This window comes from Catharus ustulatus, chromosome 4, assembly GCF_009819885.2.
Source record: "Catharus ustulatus isolate bCatUst1 chromosome 4, bCatUst1.pri.v2, whole genome shotgun sequence".
NCBI classification, from domain to species: domain Eukaryota; kingdom Metazoa; phylum Chordata; class Aves; order Passeriformes; family Turdidae; genus Catharus; species Catharus ustulatus.
In genome coordinates this window covers 49,946,576-49,973,178 of record NC_046224.1, presented here as the reverse complement: position 1 = coordinate 49,973,178, position 26,603 = coordinate 49,946,576, and the positions used below count along the sequence as shown (strand labels likewise).

Genomic DNA, 26,603 nt, shown 5'->3' with positions numbered 1-26,603 from the left:
AGTACTTCAAGTACCTTCTCCCTCTGCTGATATTCCCGTCTCTGCAATCTGTTCAAATACAGCTGCTACAATTTTTCAGTAGTCTGACTGCTACTTTCCTCATCAAGCTAAAGCTGGCTTATTGTCTTTGAATTCAAAGACCCTCATCTTGTATTTCTGCATCATAGTCTTTTTCCTTGCTACTTTTGGCACTTGAATCTTTTTTCCTTCCTCTCCCCCCACCACGTTTTTACTTATGTTCCATGTCATACTTTGATTTACAAAACTTCTGAGATGTTAATGTTAATACTATTATGTTAATACTATATATATGTTATATATGTTATATATATGTTAATACTATTACAAGAGAAAATGACTGCACCTGTGACCATTCTTCTTGGGTATTAGAGCATCCTTTTGTCTCTTTGCTTATACAGAAAAATAATGTTTTAAACTATGTAAGCAGACAAGGATACATGTTACCTTTGGATCTTTCCTTACAGGTACTTGGGAAATGTATATTAGCGTATATCTTTTAAATCTGATTTATTTGTCCAGTGATTTTACTTTGGAGTAAAGTGCCCCAGTGGCATGCTTTAAAATCTGTGGTGAATACAGTGTCATATTTTGTGGACATTCAGTATCATATGTGATTTCAGTTAGTAAATATGTTTTCTGCACTTGGTACGTTTCTTTGGTGATGCAGATATAATCTGCAGCTTTTATTGAAATAATATAAGAATTAAATTAAACTGGCAATCAAAGTAATATTAAGTGTTATGTCATACACTTGACTTATTGCAGAACTAATGCTAATGTTAAGAGAAGTAATATTTTTTTTTGTTACTAAGGAAAGCCAAATCATTCTTAAATATTTTTTTCATATAGGTTTGGTCCCAAGGTTTCTGTGGCTTGTGTTTTGCCTTTTTTTGTTTGTTTGTTTGTTAGTTTGTTGTGGTTTTTTTTTCTTTTTTTGGGTTTATTTTGGAGAAAGGTAAACTGCTGTGGCTACTTGTAATTTGAGTTTTTTTGCTAGTATAATGAAAAAGTAAACTAGTTATAATAGGTAAAATAACAAATTTTAATGTATAGCTTGCTGTGTGTCCTACAAATGTTTTAGGATAGTGTACTTACAACATTGTGAGTCTCTTCTGTCTCATGGCAGCTGCCTTATGTTTTCTTCTCTTAAAATCTGCTGAGTAGACTTTCATAGCTTGCAATTGAGAATGCAGTGTATGTGTTACTCATCAATTTATACTGCCATAAATGTAAAAGGACCACGGTAGTGATGGTTAGAGTGGTAATTCTCTCAGGTGTACCATGGTTAGTACTAAACTAAACTGGATGTTTCCTGTCAGATTATACTGTATTTGTGCAGCTTGACTGGTCAAGTGTTAAATTCTTAAATAGTTGTCCGCTACTTTAGGGCTACAAAAAGCATTTAACTGACAAATGTTCAGATGTTTGACTTCTTGTCTCTCTGGCAGCTGTCTCTTTCATCATTTGCTGTACAAGTTTTAGGTGATGGTATTCAGTTCCTGAAAGACCTTCCTCTGTGTTTGCAGTTTTCCTAGGAAGGATGCCATTATGTTAATCTTTATTATTAAAAGGCATTTAGTTAAGACTTTTTAGACCTTAAAAAGTAATGAACAAGCTAATATTAAATCCAGTCCAATAAATTGTTCTCTAAGCTTGAGCTTTGTGGTATTTATTTATTGTATTAACAATATTGTTGTCCTTATAGTTAGAGAAATTCTGAGTAATACATGCCAATTGGTGAGTCCTGCTACTCCATTCCTAAAAATTGCTGGACCTCAGACGAACTGTTATATATTTTTTTATTTTTTAATATTTTCTTTCCTTTTTTTTTTTTTTTTTAGTAACAAGGTGAACCTTTCTTGTGCAGTACTTATATTCTCCCTCCCTAAGTTCCAGAACTTTTTCTGATAACAGAGGTTGGGAGAGCATTTCCAGCTTGTCCTGTGGCTCTATAGTTCTAGAGCAATGTGAGTTTTGTCTCAGAGGTACAACATATACCAGAAACTTAGATAAGCTTCTAGTTTCTGCAGGACTCTTTGGGTTTAAGTGTCGGTTATGACTCTTATTTTAAGATACTTATGACCACTTAGAGTCTTGAAATATTTCTACTAGTAAAGTGCAACAAAGTACTCTTCAGAATCTAAAGTTCAAGTTATTTGTCTTGGATTTTCTCTGGCTACAGTGTTATGTTGATCATCTGACCTTCACAAATGTGTTTTCTTTTGTAATGATTTTAGTCCCTAAGTGTCAGCACATTTGCTTAATAAATATTTATTTCTTTCTGCTTTGGAGTTTGTTATTTTGTTAAGTCCCTATTCACTAGTCCTGTAGAGCACAACTTCATGTATGTCTGCTAAATTTAAATTTACTTCTCTTGAAGAGTTCGTATTTCTTATGTCAGCTATTTGTTAAATGGATGTAACTTAATAATTGTAAATGGTATGGTCTTAAAATCGTTTCATATCAAAGTGAAAAGCAGTTTAATACTGTCAGAAGTGTCACATTAAAACTAACTCTCTGAAGGTTTGATTGTGCCATTACTGTATCAGTTTAGCATTACTGGTTATAAGCTGTCCATAGGAAGGATGTTTTTTTGAAGTTGTTGAAGTTGGAGGATGATGTCTGAAGAGAAGAATAGTGTTCAACTGAGGCCTTCAGGACAGACTAAAGTACTTAATGATAAGCACTGCACTCTGGGGAAAGCTCTGAATAAATGATTAAAAGTTGACTACCAGGAGATACTTTATGCTGATAAGTAGAGGTAGAGTCAGTTGTTATGTGACATGTCAGACTGCTCTTGCATTGATGACTAAATGCAGTGCTGACTTTAAAGCGAGCAGTGCCTTAAGGAGGGTGCGCTGGATCCTATCATACTGTATTAGTGAGCTTATAAAATAGTTACACTTTAGGTTTATTCTGTATGAAACAGTATTACTTGAATTTGCTGGGGAAATGTACTTTCTGTAATCTTGACTTCAAACAAGGATGTATCACAGAAGAATACTTCTGATGATGGAATAATAAAGTCTAGCAGTGGTGAACAGTAGAAGTGTTTTTTTTTCCACATACTACTTCTAAGTATTGTGGTCTGATCTTACAGTGATTTCTAAGAGGTCTTGATTTACATTCATTTCAAAGACTTTCTGTGAATTAATTCCAATATCAGACTATTTCAACCAGGTCACATAATTGATTACCTTTCAGTGTGAATGTTTTGAAGTGGGTAGTTGTAGGAAACTTTGGAACTATGTAGCCACTGGTAAAAAGAACGTGAAACTAGAAAAAATAAGGGAGTGCTCTCTTCAAAGTCTAGAGTTGTGAATAAAATGCTACTAAAATTGTTACCAAAATTGTAACCAAAAATATTTGATGTTAAATTTTGTTTGTTAAAAGCTGTCTACTGATAGGCTAATCCTAATAACAGATTTTATTTAAACATTTTTGGGCTTCAAATCTGTATTTGTGAATGTATTACTCTTATGTTAGTGGTGAAAGTAAAACCATTGTTAAATGGAAATTTGGCAAAAATCTCAGAAATCCAGAAGCTGGATACCCTTTATTCTTTGCTAAATACTGTATAATTTGGGACCAGGGCCTTTTTTTTTTTTTTTTTTTTAAGTATTTTAATAGAAACACTTTATTTCCAAGGCTTGGAAGCTTTGTGCTGGTGCAGATGCACAGAGAATAGATCATTCCCCCTTTCTCTAACTATATGTTGAATTTATTTGAATAACACAGTTCTGCCCAGAAGTTGTACACTTGGGTGAAGTGTTAAGAGTTAAACTGGATATCAGTAGGTTTGGGTTATTTAAGTCAGAAATGATGGTGGCATATCTCGAGGCAGGTAATGCACTTTTTTCTATGGTTAGTTTTGCAGTCCTGTTGCACATTCGTTGATTAAACTATTTGTAAATGAGTTTACAGTATGGCCTTATGGTAATTTTTGTTTGTTTACTTTAAGAGGCCATTGAGGTGTAAACTGCAGCAGTTTAGCAGCTGATTCGTGAGTGGCTCAGTGTTTTGTCTCCTGAATAAGGTGGGAATTTTGGTGGGGGGCTGGCACCTAGTGACTGCAGTGAATTTATCGGCTAGCTTCTTGGTGAAGGTGGTTGCTACTTCCCAGAACTTCATTTTATTTCCAAGAAAACTATAAATGCTTCTCTATGAAGTGTGTGCATTTACAGGCACACATTAGACCTGTGCCTAATGTAATGAATTGTGCTAGTGGGTTTTGTGGTGCATTTCAGCTTTTCATATGGATTTTAAGCATTATTTATAAATCTATTTTAGTGCTTTTGTTAACTAACAAAGCTGCTAGATGTGCTTCAACTAAGGTCATATTTCACAATTGATGGCATAAGTCTATAGCAGTGACTTGGCAGAGATTTTAAACACTTAAAAATGTAATGAGACTTCTGAAAAGTGTCCACTTTAGAAGATTCCCTAGGGAAACTCTCAATTGAGTCATGTACAGTACCACACAAGTAGCAGACTGAGTTCTTAGAATCCTATGATTACTTCTTGTTCTTAGGCTATCTCATAAGCATCAAGGAAGCCTAGATATGCTCTTGCTTCAATACATAGTGAGTTACAAAAGTGGCGAAAATTAACATAACAATACAAATTTGTTCTATCCAGTTTGGTTGTAGTTCAGTGAATTTAACAGACGAAATGTATTGCCTCAGCAGTCAAGAATTAATGCAGTTTAGGTTGAATAATAGACAAATTACACCACTAGAGTTAATTGATAAATGCTGCTGCTGTGTGGGCTGTTAGAAAGGGCAAAGTTAATATGCTCATGGTTCTGTCTGAAGGTGAAATAGGGCTGCCTGCAAAAGTCACTGCTGCCGCAGGAGAATTTATATCAGCCTGCAGCACTAAGCAGGTTTCAGAATTTGACAGCAGCCCGTCTTGCATCATACTATAGGCTTTTACTAGCAGGCATAGCAGAAACAAGGTATGAATATAATCTTCCTGTGGTTCTATCATGTATTATTTAAAAGTTTTATAACTGCTCCTTTTCTCTTCTGCACTACATTTTGCTTCCCACTCAAGACGTTACAGATGTATATAAAATGACTGAAATAAAGTAAATTAAAAGTCATCCTTGTTAAACCGTATTGACTTCCAACTAAACCAGTTTTCTCCTGCTGTAGTTTAGGGGATAATGTATAGAAATTGAGCTGCATATTCAGATAGTCGACATAAATGGGTTGGAATTTATGAAGAAGTGTAGGGATGTTAGTTTAATAATATTGAAAATGATCAGTCAAGTAATTTACTTGGAGTTGTACAGTAGTATCAAAGCACATACGTTTACAAACACAGTAATAATTAGCTGCTTTTAGTGATCAGCTATTAGAGAGAACACATCCAATTCAAATGTAGAACTGGTCTTGTGAAAACTTGCAGTATTTCGAATAGGTGAGCAGCCTAAAGGTTGGTGGGTTAAAACAAAAGTTGTAGGAGCTGGGTAAGGTAGTGAATCAGCATGGAATTGTATGGGCACTGATAAAGAAAGGAGACATGAAATCAGTTAGGAAGAAGCCTGATTTTTGGGAATTTTGTGTGCTTACTTTAATTTATCCTGATCTTTGAATTTGAATTATAGTATTTTACTGTCTTAGTATTAGCTAGTTATCATGTTTCTTAGTTCTAAATTGCTTTCAAAATACCTGCAACATTTTTAGGCAGGGATAAGTGGCTTCTGTGTTTTTGGGTGTCTTCCAGTATATACAAAGGGGTTGCAGTAAGTGGGTAGTGTATCTGGGATTAAAGTACACTGTAAGTAGCATAATGATTTTTTCACACTGGTTCTGTAACTGCATCTAAAGTTCCATCAGTTCCTTTCTTTTTCTGTTCTAAAAAATATTGTAACTTTTGCAGATTTTATTGTTGGGTTGCAGTTTTCTGTAACATACTCTTGTTGACTGGTTTCATTATTGATGATAATATGTTGCTCTGACAGAAACTTGTGTTTTGTTTGCTTGTACAGTGTTAGACACACCATTTTCATTTGCTTTTGAATTTTTATATTAACTGAAAAGTACAGAGGGAAAGAATGGGAATCATGGTTTATCTTGGATATCCAAACTTGCTTTGGGACATTACTGCTAAAGGCAATTACTCTTAGTGATTATTATGTTTACGAAGTTGTTGTATTTTCTCAAACCACAGTTCTTGTAAAAGGATAATTAAGTTAAAGCTTGGGCTATTCTTTGCAGATTCTGTGCCAGTGCCAAAATATTTTCAGACAATACGTAGCTATCATTTCAAAGATATCCTTTTAACTTGCAAGTTAAAAGCTGAGTAGTGTAGTAAGTTTTTAAACTGGTATTCAGTAAACTAGGACAGTAGTAAGTGTAAGGAGAAAGCAAATCATTTATCTTGCTCTGTCATTAGAAATCAGATGTAAAATGTGAAGGCGTAAGGTTTGTGTTCTTGCTCTGAATTATTTTTTCTCCTATTTATCTTTCACAGATAGGAGGACAAAAACCTTTCAATTTGGAGCTGTGCTTGGTGAATACGTTAGTGATCAGGTTTAGCAAATGACAAACTTCCAAAGGTTTCATGCTGAGTGTTTATGTGAAGTATAACTTAAAACTTGATATCTGTAGTTGACTTTTTGAGAAATGATGGGAATGACTTCCATCAGTCAGCTGAAACAGCTTAACTCTCAGGAGCTTAATCTTAACTTGTACACTTAAATGAGATTTTGTGTTCTTATTTTAAACAAAATACAAAATTAAGTGCACTTCTGTCAGAAAATCTGTACTGGTTAAATTGTCACTAATCCTGTTCTTAAATGTTTAGGAGTTTTTGAAGCTGTATTTGTGCAGAATTTTTGACACTTACACTGTAGTGTAAATGGAAGTTAGAAGTAGCACTGCTAGAAGTTATAAAATACCAAGAAGCTGCGTAAGTCTCGATTTAATAAGTCTTATCAATACAATTTTTGATGTTGCAACTGAAATACTGTACTTTGTAGGTATAAAACTCTTACCAACTTTTAGCAGATTATACTTTGCACTTAACTGCACCTTTTTATGAACTTAACTTTGCATAATGTATGTTAAAAGAAAGCAATTTCAGAGGCTACAGATCGGTTTCTTTTCCGTTAGATTTTCTGTAGGGTTCTGTAGAAGTGATACACAGGTAAATTTATTTTAGCAAATTCCTGTAATATCATTTTAGATTGTACCGAAGCTTTATTTTCATGATGACTTTAAGATAGTTGAAGTGTGACCTACTGTGAAAAAAGAAGGGTCTGATTTCTCCTTAAGCATCATGGTCCAGCCTTCCTTTTGTTGGCACTGGTCATTTGATCTGCAAGAGCAGTGCAGTAGCTGGGACTGAAACTTGTTTGGCTGATTAGAATATGGCTGCTGTCACCTCCAGATCAGCTGAAGGGAACACAAAGTAGCATTCTAAGAAAGAAAAAAAATGAGTTAATTTAAAATATCCCACCTCACAATGACTCTTAAATTTACAAAAGGAAAGCTTCACACTGCTTGATAAATATACAGCTGTTTTCTATACATATGAGGAAATGATGCACCCTTGTTATGAACTGACTTTGTGTTACCTCAGAAACATAGACTTGGTTTTAAAATAGTTGGGTTTTTTATTACCTCTTACCTCTTATTATGTCAGTTCTAGTAGACTAATTGCAGTAGAGAAAACTACAAGTTTTACAAATAATTATTTTTGACGTTTTGGGCTTTGGTGTCAACATATAAAGAAGAACAAGAGGAGTAGGACATAGGTGTGTAAATATTAGTATTGAGTCATTTGGACTTCCCCGTGATTTCACAACAGTGTTAAAAAATTAGTTGGTTTTTTTTCAGGCAAGCAAGCAGAGGTTGACAGTGTAAAAATTTATGGAGCAGCCCAACTTAATCTTTAGTGATCATTCCACAACTGTTTGATTACCAATATTCATGCTTTTGGCCTTTTTTTTTTCTTTTAAAGTTGTACAGTCATCTTAAATTACTCCCTATATGTAACTAAAATCAAACACTGTGGTTAAAGTACTTCTTTAATGAAAATTATGTTGAGTGGAATACAACTGAGTTTCTTCTGTTTATGGAATTTTTTTACATCCTTCTTCCTACCTCGCATTCATTCCTGTATCACAGGTACTTAAATATGGCTTCTGGGACACATTTTATGTCATGTGTGGGTTTTTGTTTTGTTTTGGTTTTGTTTTTTTTTAAATTATGAAAGAGAATATTTAAAAGAAACTCAAAACTTCTAAAAGTTTAAAAGTTTAGTTTTAATCTTGAGTATAAGGTCAAAAGAACTTTCACAGCTTCAGCTGTTTGAAAGCTGTCTGGCTGTAATGTTCAAATCTTTGACAAAGAACCTGGCCCTTACTAACATGAGCTTGTAAGAGTAGAAGAGGCACATGTTTTCTTTTAATCTTTGTATTTCCTTTTCAGGTTAAATACTTACTGCTACCTGCAAAATAATTGACCTTTTGGGTACATTCTGCCTAGATTAGTGTTGTCCTTGAACGTGCAGAATATATTGAAATGCAGAATGTGAAGAATATATTGAAATGCACAATTATTTGGGATTTCTCCTCACTTTTAAATTTGGAATGATTGAAAGATTACTACAAGAAACTTAAATTTTTAATGTTGACCTGTAGCTTTTCTGAATGTGAGGGGTATTATTAGACACAGCTGTTCACTTATTTTCTCTGTTCTTCCCAGAAACATCCTATCTATCCTGGTTTCATGAAAACACCAGAAACTCCAGGTTTCTGGGGTTGCAGTGAACCAGCAGGAACCTTGTGGTGTTAATTAGATATTATTAACAACATCTGGCTTTGCTATTCGTACTCTTGTTTTTGTCTGGATAGACTAAATAAGCAAGACCACTTCACTATTTTGAATTTGGATTAAATAAGTCATCCTAAAGACCATTTATTCATTAAAGTTCTCACTAGTTATTTACAGTGTAATCCGTACTGATTGGTGCTCAACTTCATTTGCCGTGCAGTAAGTTTTGTGAAACGTTTGATGGGTGCATATTCTGTTCACTCACCTTTTCTCTTTGCCATATAGACTTTGTTTTATTAAGCCTTCAGATTGTAAGGAAAGGTGAGACTGTGATGGGATGCCTCTTTTACCTTAGTTTGTATGAGGAAAACTCTAAAAATGGTTACAGAAAATATTTAAAATACTTTATTAATAAGTAATATTTAAAATATTTACTATTTAGGACATGATCGAGTCTCCTAAATGCAGACTTTTGGACTTGCTAGTTGTATTATCTCTAAGAACAAAGTTTCTGTAAGAAAAGTAAACTAATTGGCATCGCATGTCTTGAGAGTCAAGGTCTTCCACCATTATGTTTTCTTTTCTTGTCTCATGAGCTATTGCAGAGAAGGTTTTTAAACATAAAAATAAAAAAGTAAGTTTGTCAGCACTGTGCTGACTTTATTTAAAGTTGAGCTGTAGTTTCTTAGGAAGCTTTGTTTACTGACAAACTGTACACTTTCCCTTTTAAAAGTCTGTACCCATGAAATGTGTGTTTGGTGTCTTTTACAGTTTAGGGTCAGAAGGCTTATAAGCAGTACAACATCAGGTAATACCTCTGTAAGCGTAGAATTGCGCATGAAACCCCTTCATAACTTGTACACAGATTAGGCATGAAGTACAAGGCACTTAAACTGTACTATAAGCGTAACAGTGTTTTAACATAATTGAAATCGATCTGCTCATTGCCAGTTCTTGGATGGAGAATATTTTCGTTGCATGGGAACAGACAAAAACTGTGCCATAAAATGAGGATGCCAGTTTAGACTGGTAGAGGTGTTCCTGCCAAGGAACTGTGGCTGGACTAAAGAGTTTTTTTGTCTCTTACATTCTGTGTAATGATCAGCTGCAGTCACATCTGCTGTGATAGCTGCAGTATAAACCAACTGTTTTTTAGAGTACTGTCTAAATGGGCAAGATAGACATGCAATACAAGAAAGCTACATTATATAAGTGATTGCAGATTGACACTAATGGTGATAGCAAATTCCCAGATACGAGCTAGGGATGAGCTGAACAAAGAAAATGGAGAAAGAGGCAGATAACTGAGATGAGGTGTTGTGAGAGGAGAGGGTGCAAGGAATTGAGATGAGGACTGTAACAGAAAGAAAACCTCACGACAACATAGGTAAGAACATCAGTGAGCTGTTCAGAGATTCTTTCCAGTGTCCTGGAAACAAAAGGTCCTGGTCTTCGTTACCTCTGGTCCTGCCACCTGGCTCTGCCACCTGGCTCCATCTGACTCGGTTTTCACTGGACAGAATAACTGGCAGTGTGGTGATTATTACTGATCACCCTACTGATTTACTAAACCCCTCTAAGTTGGTACAGAAGGGTCAGTTGTTATTTCTGGAGTGTTTGCCAGCAGAGATGTATGTGGAGATGAAGTGCTGTAGAAAAGAGAGGAAAAAGTAACTGAGGTAGACAGAAAAGGAACAAACACTATGTTCAGTAATCATATGAGTCAGTTGTCATATAAAATTGTTACCTGAGCTGTTTGCTGCTGGAAAACCTCTTCTAAGGGAGTCCAGTGCCATTTTCTCCTTTAGTGAATAGGTGAAAGTCATTATAAGAGATTGCAAAGAAAGTACCAGTTGTATTAATGAAGCCTAAAAGTTTACACTTCAGACTTTGTTGCTTTGCTACGTAGCAAACATGGTCATTTTCCTATCCAAACATCCACATATTTTCAAAGTATTGAAAATGTTTACTGGTTTTATTTCTATGGTTCCATTTTTTAAGATCCTCAGTAATCACTTCTGTAATTTATGTCAGTCTAGTATGTCACATGGTGTTAATGCTAGAATTTAGTTCTTACCAGAAATATATTTTAGCGCAAAGTTCAAATGTAGTTTTTATTCTGAAACTGCTTTTGAAAGTTGCTAAATATTGGAGAAAGGGATTTTTTTGTTGTTGTTTGGTTGTATTTTTTAATGCCAGTGTTTATTCTTTATTATTAGTTGCTAAGACTAGTATGCATGAACCTATCCTGACTCCTTTGTGTTCTGATAGGACACTACATCTCACCCATTTATTGCAAGCTGTTAACTTTCTACCTAATTATGTATTCCAGAAAGTTCTTTGACCTTGATCTTGGAGCTCTTCAAGACATCAAAGCTCCACCAGTTTTCTTGTCATCTTATTGCAGACATTAATTACCATGTATTTATTCTGTGTTTAATTATTTGGTAGTTTTTATAATTAATGAGTTTAAAAGGTTTTTTCATTTTCAAACATTCTATCAAGTTATCTCATCTTGAAATGTAAACTTTTTTCCCCATGTAGCCAATAATTTTTGTGTGTAAATATTTATTAACTCTAACTTCTAATCCTAGAGCTTGTTTGAGATAAAACAGCTCAGGAATCTGGTAGTATCCCATGTCTCTTATACACAAGAGAGCACCTCAAAAATTACTGTATTTCTTCACACAATAAAATACATGGGTTTCAGGTGGCAGGGTGTTCAGCAGAAATTACTTTTAAATTACTGTATTTTGTTATGGTAGCTAGTAAAAGCCAGTCCTCTTCGTAGTTCAGTGTAGCTGGTTTAGACTTTTTGTGTATCATTCCTTGGACTTCCCTGAGCAGCTGAAATGTGCTATAGGGAGTGAGAAGATCCTGTAACTACTTCACAGGGGCTTGAATATTAACAGTGATAAGAAGCGATTTCCATTATTTAAAAAAAGCTGATAATATATATAGTTCTCTGCAGAAATGCTAATAAGCTGGAGTAGAGAAATATAACAGGGGAAATCAGTACTTTATATATATTTCTGCATTTTGTTTTCACCTAGACACTAAACCTGTAAGGGGCTTAGTAAGTCAGTTATCTGTTGGATTTGTTTTTTTACTTGTGTTCCTCTGTACTTGAAACCTAGTTTAAGATGTTGAGTCACGTATAAATACTACATTTAAAATACAAATCTAGTTCTTAGAATTGAACGAATTAGAATAGATTTTGTTTTCTTTCCACTCTTTTGTTAGTAAATGCCAACAAGCTTTATGGGCTTATTATTTAAATGGGGGTTTTGCCAAGTCATATTACATTTCACGTTTTTAAACAAGTGGTGCTGGTTTGCTAGAGACTGCAGAGTTTTTACCCACAAAGGGCTATACTTTCATACTATCTGTGAATGACTGGATTTGTGTCCTTTTTGGGTAGACTTCTAATACTCTGAAGCAGCAAATTGGCTGATTGAACTATCTAACTAAATTTATCTATCCTCTTCTAGATAATTGTTGTGTTGGACTGGTATCCATTTTTAATTCAAATCTGAATTTTTCTTTATTTTGTCCTTTCTTTCAGGTTTTATGACTTTTCATTGACAGTGAGATGTGACTGATTCCTTAACATCCTTACAAAGACGTATCTGTAGGCATGGTTTCAAAGAGCATTTATCTTTGTGGTGCAGTCAGTGTAAACTGTGCCATCCCCTGACTTGTGTTTGAGTGTTCATGTGGTGAACCTGATCAGGAAGCTGGTCCAGGTTAAAAAATAGCTGAGCAAGGAAAACAATGATTATTTTTAACCCAGAGCAAATAGGAGTTATGAGTGACCTGCTGATGTTTGGAAGTGATGGGTAACTGAAAAAATATTTCTAGAAAGGAATATTTCTCAAAAATATTTCTGAGTAAAATATTCTAGCTGGAATTCAAGTAACTATGGGCTTTTATTATTATTTTGTATTTTAATTCTCAGTAACAATAAATAGTATTTTACATACATTTAGGTAGAGATGTATTAGCTGGAGGAGGAACTTAAGTCAGTTTATCCCCTTGTAATTCTCCACTGCCTCCTACAAAGAGCTGCTTGAACTGCAGGGGCGAATAGGAGGGATGGGAAGATGAAATGAGCCTTGTCATTGTGAGCTTCAGTTTGAGGATTGCTGGTTTAGGAGATGGTGGCTAACTTATGAATAGGGACTCTTCATAAAGGAGGCAACTTGTCTGCTTTAGCCAGTAGTGCCTCAGAATCGACAGCTCACATGGAGGTCTGCAGGGTTTTCAGAGCATCAGAATTCCGTTTGTTTTGGTTTCTTGTTTGCAAGGCTTTTTTGAAGTTTAATAATAAAAAGTTAACAGCAGAGCTACTGTTTGGACCTTATAAGCTAACATGCTCTGCCAAGTGGTACTACTTCACTATGCATTAAATAGCACAGCTGGCATACAGTAATGAGAATGTGATCAGTTTGTGCAGGGATTTGTGAAAGAGAGTATCATATAAATATGAAGAATCAATGTAGTGTACTCTACACATGGTGGCACCCCTGGCTTCAAATGTATATGTTTTCCACTGTGGATGTCATCAGGAAAAAAAAGCACAAACTGTGTAGCTGTGGAGGGTAAATTTTGGAGACTTCAGTCCCAAGTAAAGACAAGACCCTGTTGTGTAACTGATAGCATTTTCAGAGTAGTGTGAGTGCTGCTTTGATGTAGTCATGGTTAGTAATGATAGTAAAGTTTTGGCATCTTCAGCAGTCTATAGAATTAATTCTTTATGAGAGAAACTGGGCATTCAATATAGCCATCAGATGCTACCAAAATGGATGGGCAAGGGGCAAGCTTGTTCGTGCTAGCTATAAATCAAATCAGTTCATTTTCCAGATGCAAAAGTCTGAGTTTTAGTGTGGTATTTTAAACTACATCAACCTCTTTATTATCTAGAAGTTACCGAAATTTGCAGCACAAAAGATTGAGTCGCAAAATAGTACAGAAACATATAGCTAGCATGAGCTCATATGCAGAGATTATCACTGAATGCAGTTGTAGAGAAACAAAACATCTGTATGGAGGCTTTGAGGGTTGCAATGTTTCAGGTGATATTTGACACTCTGCAGTGCTTGGAATTCCCCATGGCCAAGGAGAAGAGGTGTGTGAGGTTTGTCTGAGGCTGAAACTTAAGGCTACTGTGCTTGCACTGAGAAAGTTCAGGGCATGTCTTTAGGCCTTTCATTTAGAAGGCTTTTCTTTTTTTTTTTTTTAAACTGAGTTGTGTCACTCTTGCTTTTTCAGTCTTCATAGGTACTTAAGAATCCAAATCTTGGTTATGATTGCTTTGTGAGAGCATGTAGTGCACACATTCTAGCATTATAGTTGTTGATTAGAAAACATGTATATGTTATGAAAATCCAAAAAGGTTGATTTTTATCCTTAAATATCTGCCACTTATGACAATAGAGAATTTCAGTGCAAGAAAGTGAATGATTTTTCTGTGTAGTCAAATGTACCAGTATTTCTAAATGGCATGTGGCACGCAAAGTCGACAGTTTAATCCTAAAAACCTCCCACAGAAATTATTTTCTAAATGATACCTATTCAGACTTGTTAATAGAAGGAATCTTATGGAAGGACTTGTTTCAATAGAAATGTATACATATATTTATATACACACACACTTCTAATGAATATATATATATTTATTTGTTCTCTCTGGTGAGAAAAACTTCATTTTGTTGTAAACATCCTTTCTTCAAAATGGGTACCTTCACTGTTCAAACCGTCTTTCAATCAAAATATATGGACCAGTAAAGTGTCTGAAGATTAAGCTGCAGTAATGTTTTGGGAAGAGTTAAATTTTACAAAAAGAGGAAGAAAATCAGATTTTATTTTTTTCCCTTTTCCCACCATCTCAAATGCTGCAATCCCAGGCCATACTCTTCCGGGAAATAGAGTTGGTAATAGAAATTCCAAAAGGTGACCCAGGGGAAAAAAAAAAGTAAATAGTAGCAAATAATGAGGCTCACAACTGATGGTATTGAGGAATTCTAAATAGTGGCAGGATTTGCAAGCCATATGTTCATTCTTATAATACAATTTATTATTATGTTGAAAAGTAAAAGAGAGCAAAGGGTTACTCAGGCTAACTGTGTAATGAAACCAGTGGTTCTATGACAGTTATTTTTCCATAAGAATCAGAGATTTATTTTTATCTTTTTAGGAAGAATGGCACCACAAAATTCAGTGCAAGATCCTATGGTAGGCAAGATGATATTTGTTTCTTTGATCTTTAAGTTACCTGAGATGTATTCTCTGTCAGATTTAATTTGCTTGCACTCTGCTTACCATGCAGCCACACTTGTGCCCAGGTGGTTTAGCCAGGATCCCTTGTGAGTGACACGGGACAAGAAAAAAGCTGTAAAATCTTAATGACATCTCTAGCATTTGACTGGTAATGTCAAAATGATTTTTGTGTGATCATGATGCTTTAATCATCATGAGATGTTGTGATACGCTCTTCTCAATCTTCAACTTCCATGAGTCATAAGAGGGACATCTGTTAATTTTCTGTCTTAAATATGCGTTATTATTCTGCTTTGGGGATGTGGTAACAGGAGAAGGAACAATATACATAGTAAGATGCAAACTTGTGTTAGGCTGCAGGCTCTTCCACTGGTGGTTGTTCTGATCAGGCCTTGCTGCTGGGAGCACTCCTGTGGGAATGATGCTCTTCCTTACCAGGGCAGGCTAAGCTTTAATCTTTGTCCTGCTCCTTGTTCTGCTGTGTGGATATTGACATGCACATGCACACACTGACATCCACACTTCTGTTGATACATATTCTCCTAGTATTACTTTTGTAACTCTTTAAAATACTAAAAGGACAGTTATACAAAGCAGACAATATGGATTCTATAAAAAGGTAAGTTTATTCTTTGTTAGAACAAAATGTGAACAGCAGTTGTCAAATGTGATCTAAATCATCCACAACAGAATAAAGCTTTGTAGGACTCTGTATTGAGAGAACTAGGCTACCACAGATGTTTCTGTAGTGTTTCAGCAGTGATCAAGAAGGACACATTTTATAAGACCCTAAATGGGTCTGTACATGGAAGTATAATATAAGGAAGTAACCTTTTAGGTGTGTTAATTATAGAGGACTATGACTAAAGGTTGTTTTGCTTAATGAAACTTTGCTCTCCATTGTACAAGTAGATCAAACTAGTTTTTAGTGGCTTCCATCTCAGACAGGAAAGTAGTTGTTAGGGCCTGGATCAACTAGACTAATGGGGAGGGTGTTAAATCACTAACAAAGAAGTACAGCAATTTCACGACTATAAGGCGCACCCTTTTGACTAAATTTTTCCCTCGAACCCGGAAGTGCGCCTTATAGTCCAGTGCGCCTTATATGATGGACGAAGTTGCAAAATTTGCCAGACCGGAAGTGTGAGCTGCAATGGGGGGGCAGTGCCGCGGGAGCGCTGAGTTGTGAGGGGGGGCGGGAGCGGGTGGCTGCAACTGGCAGGAGCTGCGCGGGGAGGGAGGGAGCCAGCGCCAACCCTGGCCCGGGCGGAACAGGAATCTGGGCAGCGCCACTCCGGGTGCGGGGGCGGGGGGAACGAGAAGCCGGGCAGCCCTGGCCCAGGCGCGGGGGGAATGAGAAGTGCGAGCCCGCAACAGCCCTGAGCACAACCCGCTTGGCGGTGGCATTGGAGCAGCGGCAGCGCGGCCCGGGCAGCCGTGGCAAAGCGGCGCCGGTGCCGACGCAGCCCCTGCAGCCGTGGCAAAGCTGCGCGGTGGGAGCCGTGAGCCGTGCCAGACGATGCCGGGGATGGGCGGGAGTGCTGGGGCCCGCTGCACGGGGAGGGCGCCTGGGGCTGCATTTAAAGGCTACACTGATCTTTGAAAAATGTTTGCAAATTGAGCACCTGCCAGTAATTCGTTACTTTGTTGCACGCTGCGCAGCTCCTCGCTGCAAAAAAGAAGTGCGCCTTATAGTCCGGTGCGCATTATATGATCTGCAAAGTTGCGAAATTTGCTGACAACTGGGGGGTGCGCCTTATAGTCTGATGCGCCTTATGGTCATGAAATTACTGTATGTAAAGTTGTAATTGTTTATTTACAAAAAAATTGACTGTAAGAGATTCAACAATGAAAGAAGAAAATAATTGCTTGGATGCATAAGTGTGATTATAATCGGATTTTACTTAAATCTGCTGTGCACATCCTGACCATCAGAATTTTAATGAGTTGCTGTAACCCAAAGCACTGACAGACATCTACGCAATCAAGTTACCATGATTTAGAAAATAAGCTACATTAACTAAATGTTTTTATGCTCTTCTTCACTGTAAATACAAAGAAAATAAATTTAATTTAAACCTGTTTTTTGGCAAATGCAGTTCACTGGTGACAAAGGATACCCTAAGACTGTGGGTTTTATTTCAGTGAACAATCTGCATAGTTTTGATTAGAGGTGTAACTAGCTGCTGTTAATATTTCTCTTTTTGTGTAACAATTTGGGGCCATAGGGTAGCTAAGTTTAAATGATTATTATAGTGTCTCTTTAAAGTGGGAAGAAAAAAATGTACAAGAAGCACATGAGGAGATATGTAAACAGAACTGAGAAAATTGTGAGCCTTTCAAAAGTGATGGGAAGAGTTCTGTGTGGAAAATGGAAAACTGGTAAATAAAGAAGGCAAGCTATTTTTTAAATAACTCTAATGAGATCTTGGGAGGATTCGAATGTCAGTTTTCTAAGAAATAAAAACTGTATATAAAAGCTTGATGTTCAGGTAAGGCCAGATTCCTTGTATCCAAGTGCTAAGAACTTGCTGATAGTGGAACCAATGGATAGATGAAGAAGGGCACATATTGAAAATACATACTGAAATTATATACATACTGTGTTTATTTTTTTATTTTAATAAAACACAGTGGCATGGTCTCAGTTTTGATAATTTCTTACTGATTCTGCTTAACATTTCAGTAAGAAAGAACTCGTAGGCTTTCCAGATTTGTTTCTATTAATGTATTAGCGAATTGTGTGTAAAACATGTCAAAAACATAAAAGCAGAACTTAACCCTTCCTAAAATGTTTGAACAAACAGTATTTCAAAGATTAAAATATTACAAAAAATAAACTCAATGCCATTTGCTTAATTATAAGATTTGGCACTTTACTGGCTTTGAAAACTTGGCAGGAGCTGCAGGCCTCAAGTTGTAGGAGGCATTTGTGGTTAAATATTGGAGAACTGACTCACTATTTAAACAATTTCAAGTCAGGCTTCCTTTTCAAGAATTATGCTAGTTTCTCTCTTCTTCTTGAGCCCCATTACTTAATTATTGTAGCCTTTCACTATGTTTTATTATCTCCTTGCCTTATTCCTTGATCCTGTATCCAAAAAGCATTTCCATAGCATAGGTCTTAAAAGTTCAGTCCCATTTCTGCTCGTTTATTGTTGTGTAAAAACGATGCTTTCAGTATATGCTAGTCCTTAGAGGATGTTTTAAAAGACATTCAGATTTTCCAAGAATAAAATAATTTATAATGTTTGCTTGTTTAACCTAATGTCATGTTTGGAGTTTGATGTTCTCCTATTTCTTTTAAAAGGATGCAGTTAATCTGGCAGACATTCACAGAAAACAATATGGTGGTGTGGATCTGGAGAAATTGTTTTACTAAGAAATTGAAAAATATTTGCATGTGTGTAAGTTGTTTTAAAAATGATACCAAGTAAAACATAAGTCTTGTTTCTCTGGAAGTTTAGAGTAAGAGGATCATTTCTTGGAGAGTGATTAAAGAGTAGAGCAAGCAACAATGTCCCACATCCTCTGAGGGATTACTGGGGATGGTGAAGCAAACAACTTTTGTGCTCCTGTTCAAGATTCATGTTCATTAAAGACCTAGAGTTTTCAAAATACATGGAGGTGAAAATTTGAAACTCCGTTTAAGGCTGCATGTGTCCGTGTGTTGAATACATCAGTTGTACCAAGCTAGTACCTGAATGAAATGTGTGATTACCCTTTATATTGCATTGGGATAGGCCGAAGTATGGAGGTAGCACACCTCAGGATAAGGGAATGCAGTTTGTAGAATGTCATGCTAGAGCAAAGTGGAGAGGCGTAGGATTGGAGTTAAATAAATCGGTCTTGAACGCCGTGACGTATTTAGTGCTGGCACAACATTGCTGCCTGCTGCAGTTCTCTCTCTGCTCATCTTAGCTCAGCTACTTGACCTGGTCTTTAATCTTCACTTCTGTGGTAATTGTGGTGAATATAAGAGCTTTTCTGTCAGAATGAGCATGTTTTTTTAAGGATTTACTGTTGAACTGTGTTCCTGCAAATGTTTAACTATCTCACCTAAATTTGAGCATTTTGCTGAAATGAACAATTTTAAGGAGAGCTGTAGAGAATTAATTTAATAGTAGCATACCATTTCAAATTTTTGCATAATGACTCTTCAAGATCAGTGTCTAGTTCTGAGTTTAAACAAACAAGACTCCAAGTTTGCTTTTCTTTTGTTTCATTTTATTTCATTTTAGTTTTATTAAATTATATTGGCTATTTTTATACAGCACTAATAAATATAAAATAAACAACTGCTTTTCATTTTGAATCCAAATATATGGAAATGTATACAGCAAAACAGGTCAAGTTGTGAGGTGACCTGAGTGTTAAAAAGCGGGAGCAAGAAGAAAAGAAAATCTGTGAGTTTGAGGAGCAGGCAGTTGGCAGCAGCAGAAGGTGCGGGCAAAGGAATGCTGCTGAGAGGGCGAGTTCTGGTGTGATCCTGCATCAGCCTCCTCAAGACGTGTTCAAAGAGGGCTCTGAGGGCACTGCACTGAAATGGCAAGCTGGTCTGTTCAAGCTGGTGTGTGGTTGCAATAATTTTGTTTTCACTGGAGCCAGAAAGCTTTTACAGTTTAGCTTGGGTTCTGTCAATTTTGTTGTTCTGTTTTTGTTTTTTTCCTTTGGAAAGGGCTAAAGAGAGAAAAGGGGTGTACGTTTATTACTGTGTTTTAATCATAAGTCTGACAACATGCTCATTTAATAAAAATATTGAGGGAGAACTCCACCTGTTAGCATAAGCAAAGTTATAAACCAGATTCTGCAACTTCACCTCAACCCTTCGTACTTTGTTTTCCCTAATTGCAGCCAGCGGCACCAAACTATTTCTCAGCATGTTTAGTTTCTTCTTGGATCTCCTTTGCTGTAGTTTTTAACTCTGTTAAGGTTTGTTAGTACTGCTTTTTTCATCCTTCTAAGGTACTAAGGTACCTTCATTATTAATTTTCTTAGTAATCACTGCCAAGTGGATGAAGGGCAAGGACTGTGTCTGACCTTAGTTCAGTTTCCTTTACTATTAAAGCATCTTCTTCCCAAAATGCGTTTGCTTCTTGGGTGTGAATTGTTGTAACGTTGTTGTTTGTCAGACTGTGCAGGGCAAGAGCCTTCCAAAACACCTGAAAGAAGCTGGGTAGATTTGAATGATGGTGGCAGGCGTGGGCAGGCAAGGAGAACATTTTGGGCTTCTTTTGCTGTATTTCTCATGGATTTCTCCCTGTTCTTCTGAATACTCATATGCCATGAAACCCCTGTGTTTCCATGGGAGAACATTCCAGCTTTGGCACCTCTTTTGTCTGTTGTGTCTCCAAACATTCAGGTCAGTCTTTGCTGATGTATAGATTTTATTTTTTTTTCTTTTGGTAATTATAAAGCAAAGAAGTCCTTTTTTTGACTATTGGAGAAATAAGACTCTTGGGTTTTAAGGCCACCCTCAATAATTACTAGCTTTATTTTGGTGCTTCATGTCACATGTACATGTGAGGTCTGGTGTGTGGGAGTCCCGTGTACCAGAGACGTTTTGTGTTCCAGTTGAAAAACTTGGCTTCATGGCAGAGAAGATATGCTAGCCAAAATAAACAGGTCAAAGTATGGGTTATTTTAAGTCAGAGTAGGATACCAGGATTCTTAAATCATGTAGAATTTGCCGGTATGGATTACATCATGACTCTAAAGACCCAGGATATATCACATTAGGTACAGAGGTTATGCATTTAATCTGTGTCATTAGCCAGTTGTGAAATGGGCAGTTTTCAGCTACCAGCAACATTCAGAGGACCGACTGCCTTACCTTCCAGCATCCTTCACCTATATTCTGAAATGAATAGCATGCCAATAAAACAGTCGCTGTCTTACTAAATAACATTTTTTTTACATGGTAAGTTGGTTTCTCTTATTGTCTGTTTGCTGTCTTACATTTTCAAACAAAGTTTGTTTTGTGTGGAAAGCTGAAAGCTGCTTTGCTGTAGTGACTACTCTGGTTAATGAGCAGAGGGTATAATGAGTTACTTAGGAATTTTCTATGTATAACCTGAAATGTTCAGATTTATAGTCTCACTTTCAATTTAATCTCAGAGGTAACACTTTCTGGGTGAAATTATCACTTGCTTTAGAAAAAAACGGTGACGTCAACAAGTGCTCAAAAACTGAGATGAGAAAATGAGTTATATCTGTAGGGATTTGGCTGTGTTTTCTTCAAGTATTTCCAAGTTGTTTGTGAGATTGCGGGATGTACTGGGCAGGTGTACTGATGGTCATTGTAATACTAAATTTGGGATATTTCTCTCAATCCCTCTAGAAATGTGGACATTCAAATTCTTAGGGCCAGGAACTTTGAACTTTGGAAGGAAGTTATCCAAGTTAGTTTTGCCTCCTTCAGTGTGTTCAATTGTCTGGCACACTGTGATATTTACTCCTAGTGTCCAGTTTAGATGTAGTTTAGACAACCAACATTTGGACTCTGTTTCTTGCATACTAACTGGAAAGACATAACTGAGGACCTAGCACTGTGGCAAGCTAGTGGTTTGGAAAGCCACTTTGTCATTTGAAAAGACTGTGCAAAGATGGGTTAACAGACAAGGCACCCTTGCTTCTCCCTGCCTTTTCTGAGGTGTGCTATGGTTCAGGTTTTCCCCTCCCTGATTTTTAGGAGGTCTGTAAGAGGAATTTATGTGTACAGAAAATATCTCCCAAAGTTAATGTTTGATTCTGTAACCAGAACATGCAAAACTGAGTTAAAACCGGCTTTTAGATGGCTTTGCGACCATGAGCTGACTTGAATGGGGTGACTGCGAGCAAATGAGGAGTATGATAGCAGCATGTCCGTGTGGCCTTTCTTGCGCAAGGGGAATGCACAGCTTGTTGGGATCTTTCCCAGCCTGGGGAGACTGCAGAATTGCAAAAGTTAGAAAATCTACAAGCTTTTGATTGTGGTGTTCTTTTTAAAGTATCTACTCTTGTTTATGCTGATGACTTGTGTTCCTCGACTTCTGAGAGGTTAGCATAACTTGTTGGCCCTGCTTGGTCTGTGAGGGAAAGAGCCACCTTTTACTTCACAAAGACAAGTAATAAATCTTAGTGAAGTTACTGCAGTTCCTTTCACTCCTGTGCTGCTCCTGGTTTGTCTTGCGTGGGATTCTTACCTTGCAATCCAGTAATAAATGTCTTAGGGAGAAGCAGAAAATATTCTCCATCCCTTTCCCCCTCCTTGCATGGCTGTACCCAACCACCACTGATGCTTTGTGAATGGGAAATTACAGCTACTAAATTTGACATTGTAGACATAACTTAGGGTTGTGACTGTGCAAATGTCTACTTCTTCTTGTATGTTTAAGTTTGGGTAAATATTTTGCAATCTGGGAAAATTTAAGAAAGTCCCAAACTGAGTAAATAGCCGACTTGTAATTGGAAGCAACTGCTTGGAGAATTTTGTTATTGCTTTACATTTAAAAGAAGCTAGGTGCTGCAAGTTTGTGTGCTTTCTTTAATCCACTATAAAACTCTGTTTAGATTGTTTAAGAATCATTCTTAGGTAACTGAAATAGACTAGTGTGCTTTAGGTAACCAAACCATGTAAGAAGTTTAGAACTGTGCTAGAAAAAAACAAGGTAAAGACCAGTGCAAACATACCTGCTTGCCTATGAACATTTTAAAAAAACTATTTCTCTAATGACTACCTCCTAAGATTTCACCGGAGTGGGTGGGTCAGGTTTTCTGCTCCCTCTCTTCATTCTCCTGTTCTGAAAATTTTAGCAGGGAATCTGGTAAACTTCAATCCCCGTAGTTAGTGAAGTGGCTAATTTTTCTGAAAGCTGGGTGAGTTTTCTGAAAACTTAGATGAATCTAAGGTTGTGATTCTGTCCCGAACTGGCCCTGGTGCTTGCTAGACTGTCTGCTAGCTGTTTTGATACGCTAAGCCAGCAGAAATCTAACCTGACAAAAATCACAGTTTAATAATACCAGCTAGATTGGGTAGGGCCATTCCATAGCCAAAGCTTGAGCTTGCAGAGGGATAGGTACACAACTGTATGCAAAAATACATCTCTGCCAACCAGTTCAATAAGTTTACCTTTCGGTACCTTTGTGAAATCTAGGGTTTAGTTTCAAGTTCAGTATAAGTTGTTAACTATTTCCGTTTTTTAATGTCTTACGGCAGAGCGCTCACAAATTTATGCTGAGTTGATGTCATCCATGTCTATTAATTAGAATGGCTTTATCAGTTCACATTTGAAGTATCAGTTCGTCCAGTATCCTGTTTCTGATAGTAAATAGTAAATTCAGACAACCAATAGTAAATACATACGCAAGGGAATAGTAAGAAGAAACATTTTAATGATAATTTCTTAAGACTCTTCCAAGTATCTGCACCCTAGAGACTTTTTGAGCCAGATATGACATCCTTGAGTTTAAAAGTTATTCATGGAGCTTGCATTTGTCCAATTACTTTCTGAATCTTTAGAATTTTGGAATTAATTCCCTCGAGACGTTGTAGATCACGAAGTTTAGCTGCAGACCATGTGCAAAAAATTTTTCTGTGTTTGAACCCTCCCTTAATAGGGGGGGAATTAATGTCAACTGTTGTTTCCCAATGGTTGCATTTGGAAAATAGTTGTGCTTTGTTTATCTTCTCTTTGTCACCTGTAATTCTGTACTCATACTTTCTGCTCTGTGTGCTCCCTTTTTTTCAGACTGAGCCATCTAAGTAGCATATTTCTGCTTTTACTCCGTCTGATGGCATACATTACTACATCTGTGGGTACACTATGGATTCATACAATAGAATTGTATTTTTGCTTTGGCACTTTTAAGTCTTTCCAAACAGTTTTGTTTCATTTGCTTTACGATAGTTGTCTAGCTAGACTTTCTGTTGGACTGCATGACTGTGACTGATCTTTCCTAACAGATAGAGCTCCTTCGCTAGGGGTGTTATTTTTGCATTTGCCAGTGTTGAATTTCTGGTTATCTCTTGCACAATCCCTTCACAAGTAAGAGGGTTCTGCAACTGGAATAATCATGCCTAGGACCTGGGATGAAATTAGGACTGCATTACATGTGATATTATGCAAAAATTATGTTAATCCAGAGGCAAGATGGGGAACAGGTGATGAATACAAAGAATTGCAGCAAAAAAATTATAAGCAAAGCTGCAGTGGTCTCAAAGAAGTTTGCAAAGACATAATAATAAAGTATTATTCTGAGAAATTAGCCTTTCTATTGAGTTTAATAAGCAGCATCAAAGGAAACTTCAAGTGTTTATTTGGCAGTTTTACAGAGAACAGAGACTGCCAGCTGTTAACATGATGGAAACAGCAGTTATCTTTCAGTGTTAAATGTGAGTGGATAGCTCGTGTGAGAATAATCCAGGGGGTGGGGAAGTAAAAGCAAGCAATTTATGGTTCATGTCATGGAGCAAGAATCATGGAGGGAAGCAAAGAAAAGGTGATGTGTTAGTCATACAAGTCAGCATTTGTGTGTGTTCAGTAGGATAAGCAAGTGGGAGTTAAACAGAGTGAGTTGTACGTGTTCTTCTGTTTGTCTGCTATGCTTTGGTTTGGTTTGGTATACACTGAGGATAACAGGAGCTTCACATCTGTCATTTCCACACTGAATTGGGTATGCAATGAAATGAGTCCCCAGTGTGACAGGCTACACTGCAGAAAGGAATGCCAGATTATTTTCTTCCAAGGCATTGAAATGCCAGGGCAACTCAGAGATCAGTCTTCCCTAAAACATCATGAAGACCTTGCTTGACATAATACTCACAAAATAATTATAAACAGAAGCATTGTATTTTTGTTAATTTATTAAATGGCATCTTAAAAACAAGAAAAAAAGTTTGACATTTTTATTTACCTTTCTAGTTCTAGGTCCAATGTTTAGTTCTGTGACAAGACAGCATGACACTTTGAGTATGACAGAAGCCCCGATGCTACAGCAGAGGGTGGGAATATTAATGGCCAAATCTAGGTGAGTGATTTTGAATTCTGCCAGTTCCCTAGCTGTTTAATTTCTTCCTCATAGCCTTGGCTCACATCTCTCCTTTGAAGCAGCATTTTGGTTCTTGGTTTTCTGAAATACTAATATTATAACATATTTAAGACAAAATAACAAACTTGTATGATTATTGATTTCATACCCTTTCTTTGTTGTTCCTGAGTCTGGGCCTCAAGCATCTTCATATACTACAGCTTTCTTCTTGCAAGTTTTTCCTCCAAAGTGCTTTGCATTTTAAGTTCTGGGGTATTTTTAAAGGATTTTAGAGAAGCAGGCACCTGTCTTCAGCAGACTTGGTCAGTTATTTCATGCTTAATGCATAAAAAGTCTGATACTGACAGCATGCAGCTATATAGTTCTATTTGCACTATAGAACATTTGAGGAGGTATAAGTTTGGGCTTTATTAAGTGCATGTATTTGTGCCTGAAGGTTGCTAGAGGCATATGCAGCTACGTTGTATGGACCAGAGTATTCACTGTTAATCGGCACTGAGGCTATTGTCACCTGTTCTCTTCATAGCAAGGGATTCTCAGGGTAAATAGCACAGTGGCACAACATCAGAACATTGCTGTAGTGAGGCACTGTGGGGTGCCAGGGTAGGAAATCAGGAACGGGTGTTATTACATGTATCTCCCTTTCTAAATAGAAGAAGAAGAACAACTACTACTACTGCTGCTGCTGCTACTACTACTACTATAAAAATTTCAAAACTTCACAATGCAAAAAAAAAAAAAAAATTGTTGTGTGTAGCATAGCTTCTTTCTGCAACAGTAGAAGCAAACAAGCAACCCCCAGTTTCATTTTGAATTGGGGAAAAATCTTTGTCAATATAATGCATGTTTGCATGTTATGGTCAGAAATTTTATTAAAGAATACATGATTTTGATTAGGTGTCTGGTATTTTGCCTCTTTATGACTGAATTAATTGGAGCAGTATTGTTACTTCTGTGGAGGGTTCTTGGTGGCTGATTTATACAGTCTCTAGAGTTAGGAGTATCTCTTTTGGGTGGCTTTTCTGATCAAAAAAAGTAGAAGAGTTAGCTGCTCTTCAGTGTATTCTTTGCACCTCATCCCTTAGCAGACTAAAATGCTACATGGATACTGCTGCTGCATGCTAATAAAAATGCCTGTCTAGAAACCAAGTCATGGTTTTCTTAAGATGACGCTGTATTTTTTCCCCTCTAGTCAGGAAAACTTACCAACTCATTCTGTCTTCTTTCCTCTTGGTTTCTAATGTCATATCTCTTGCTGACTTAATAACTCTCTTCCAGGATTTTGCCCCATTTTTCATTTGTGTAGTGGAAATTTTAGTTCCTGTCCAGTATAAAGATGACGTAAATGGGTTAAGTTTTCTTTTGTCAGACTTTCTTGCATTTGAGAAATATAAGACTTAACCCCTTTTTCATGGTGGTAGAGGGTGAAACAACAAGTGGCGAGATTTCATTCTGTCAACATTTTATCATACTGTTTAGTGAAAGTTT

The 26,603-nt window shown here is 36.7% G+C and overlaps 1 protein-coding gene across 1 annotated transcript in view; it reads left to right on the top strand.

Moving 5' to 3' along the window:
• Positions 1–26,603, top strand: part of FRS2 (fibroblast growth factor receptor substrate 2) — a 50,025-nt gene that overhangs the window by 7,927 nt on the left and 15,495 nt on the right. Inside the window, exon 2 of the mRNA XM_033057113.1 lies at positions 24,989–25,094. The gene's annotated coding sequence lies outside the window, so the exon portion shown is untranslated. The remainder of the gene's footprint in view (positions 1–24,988; positions 25,095–26,603) is intronic.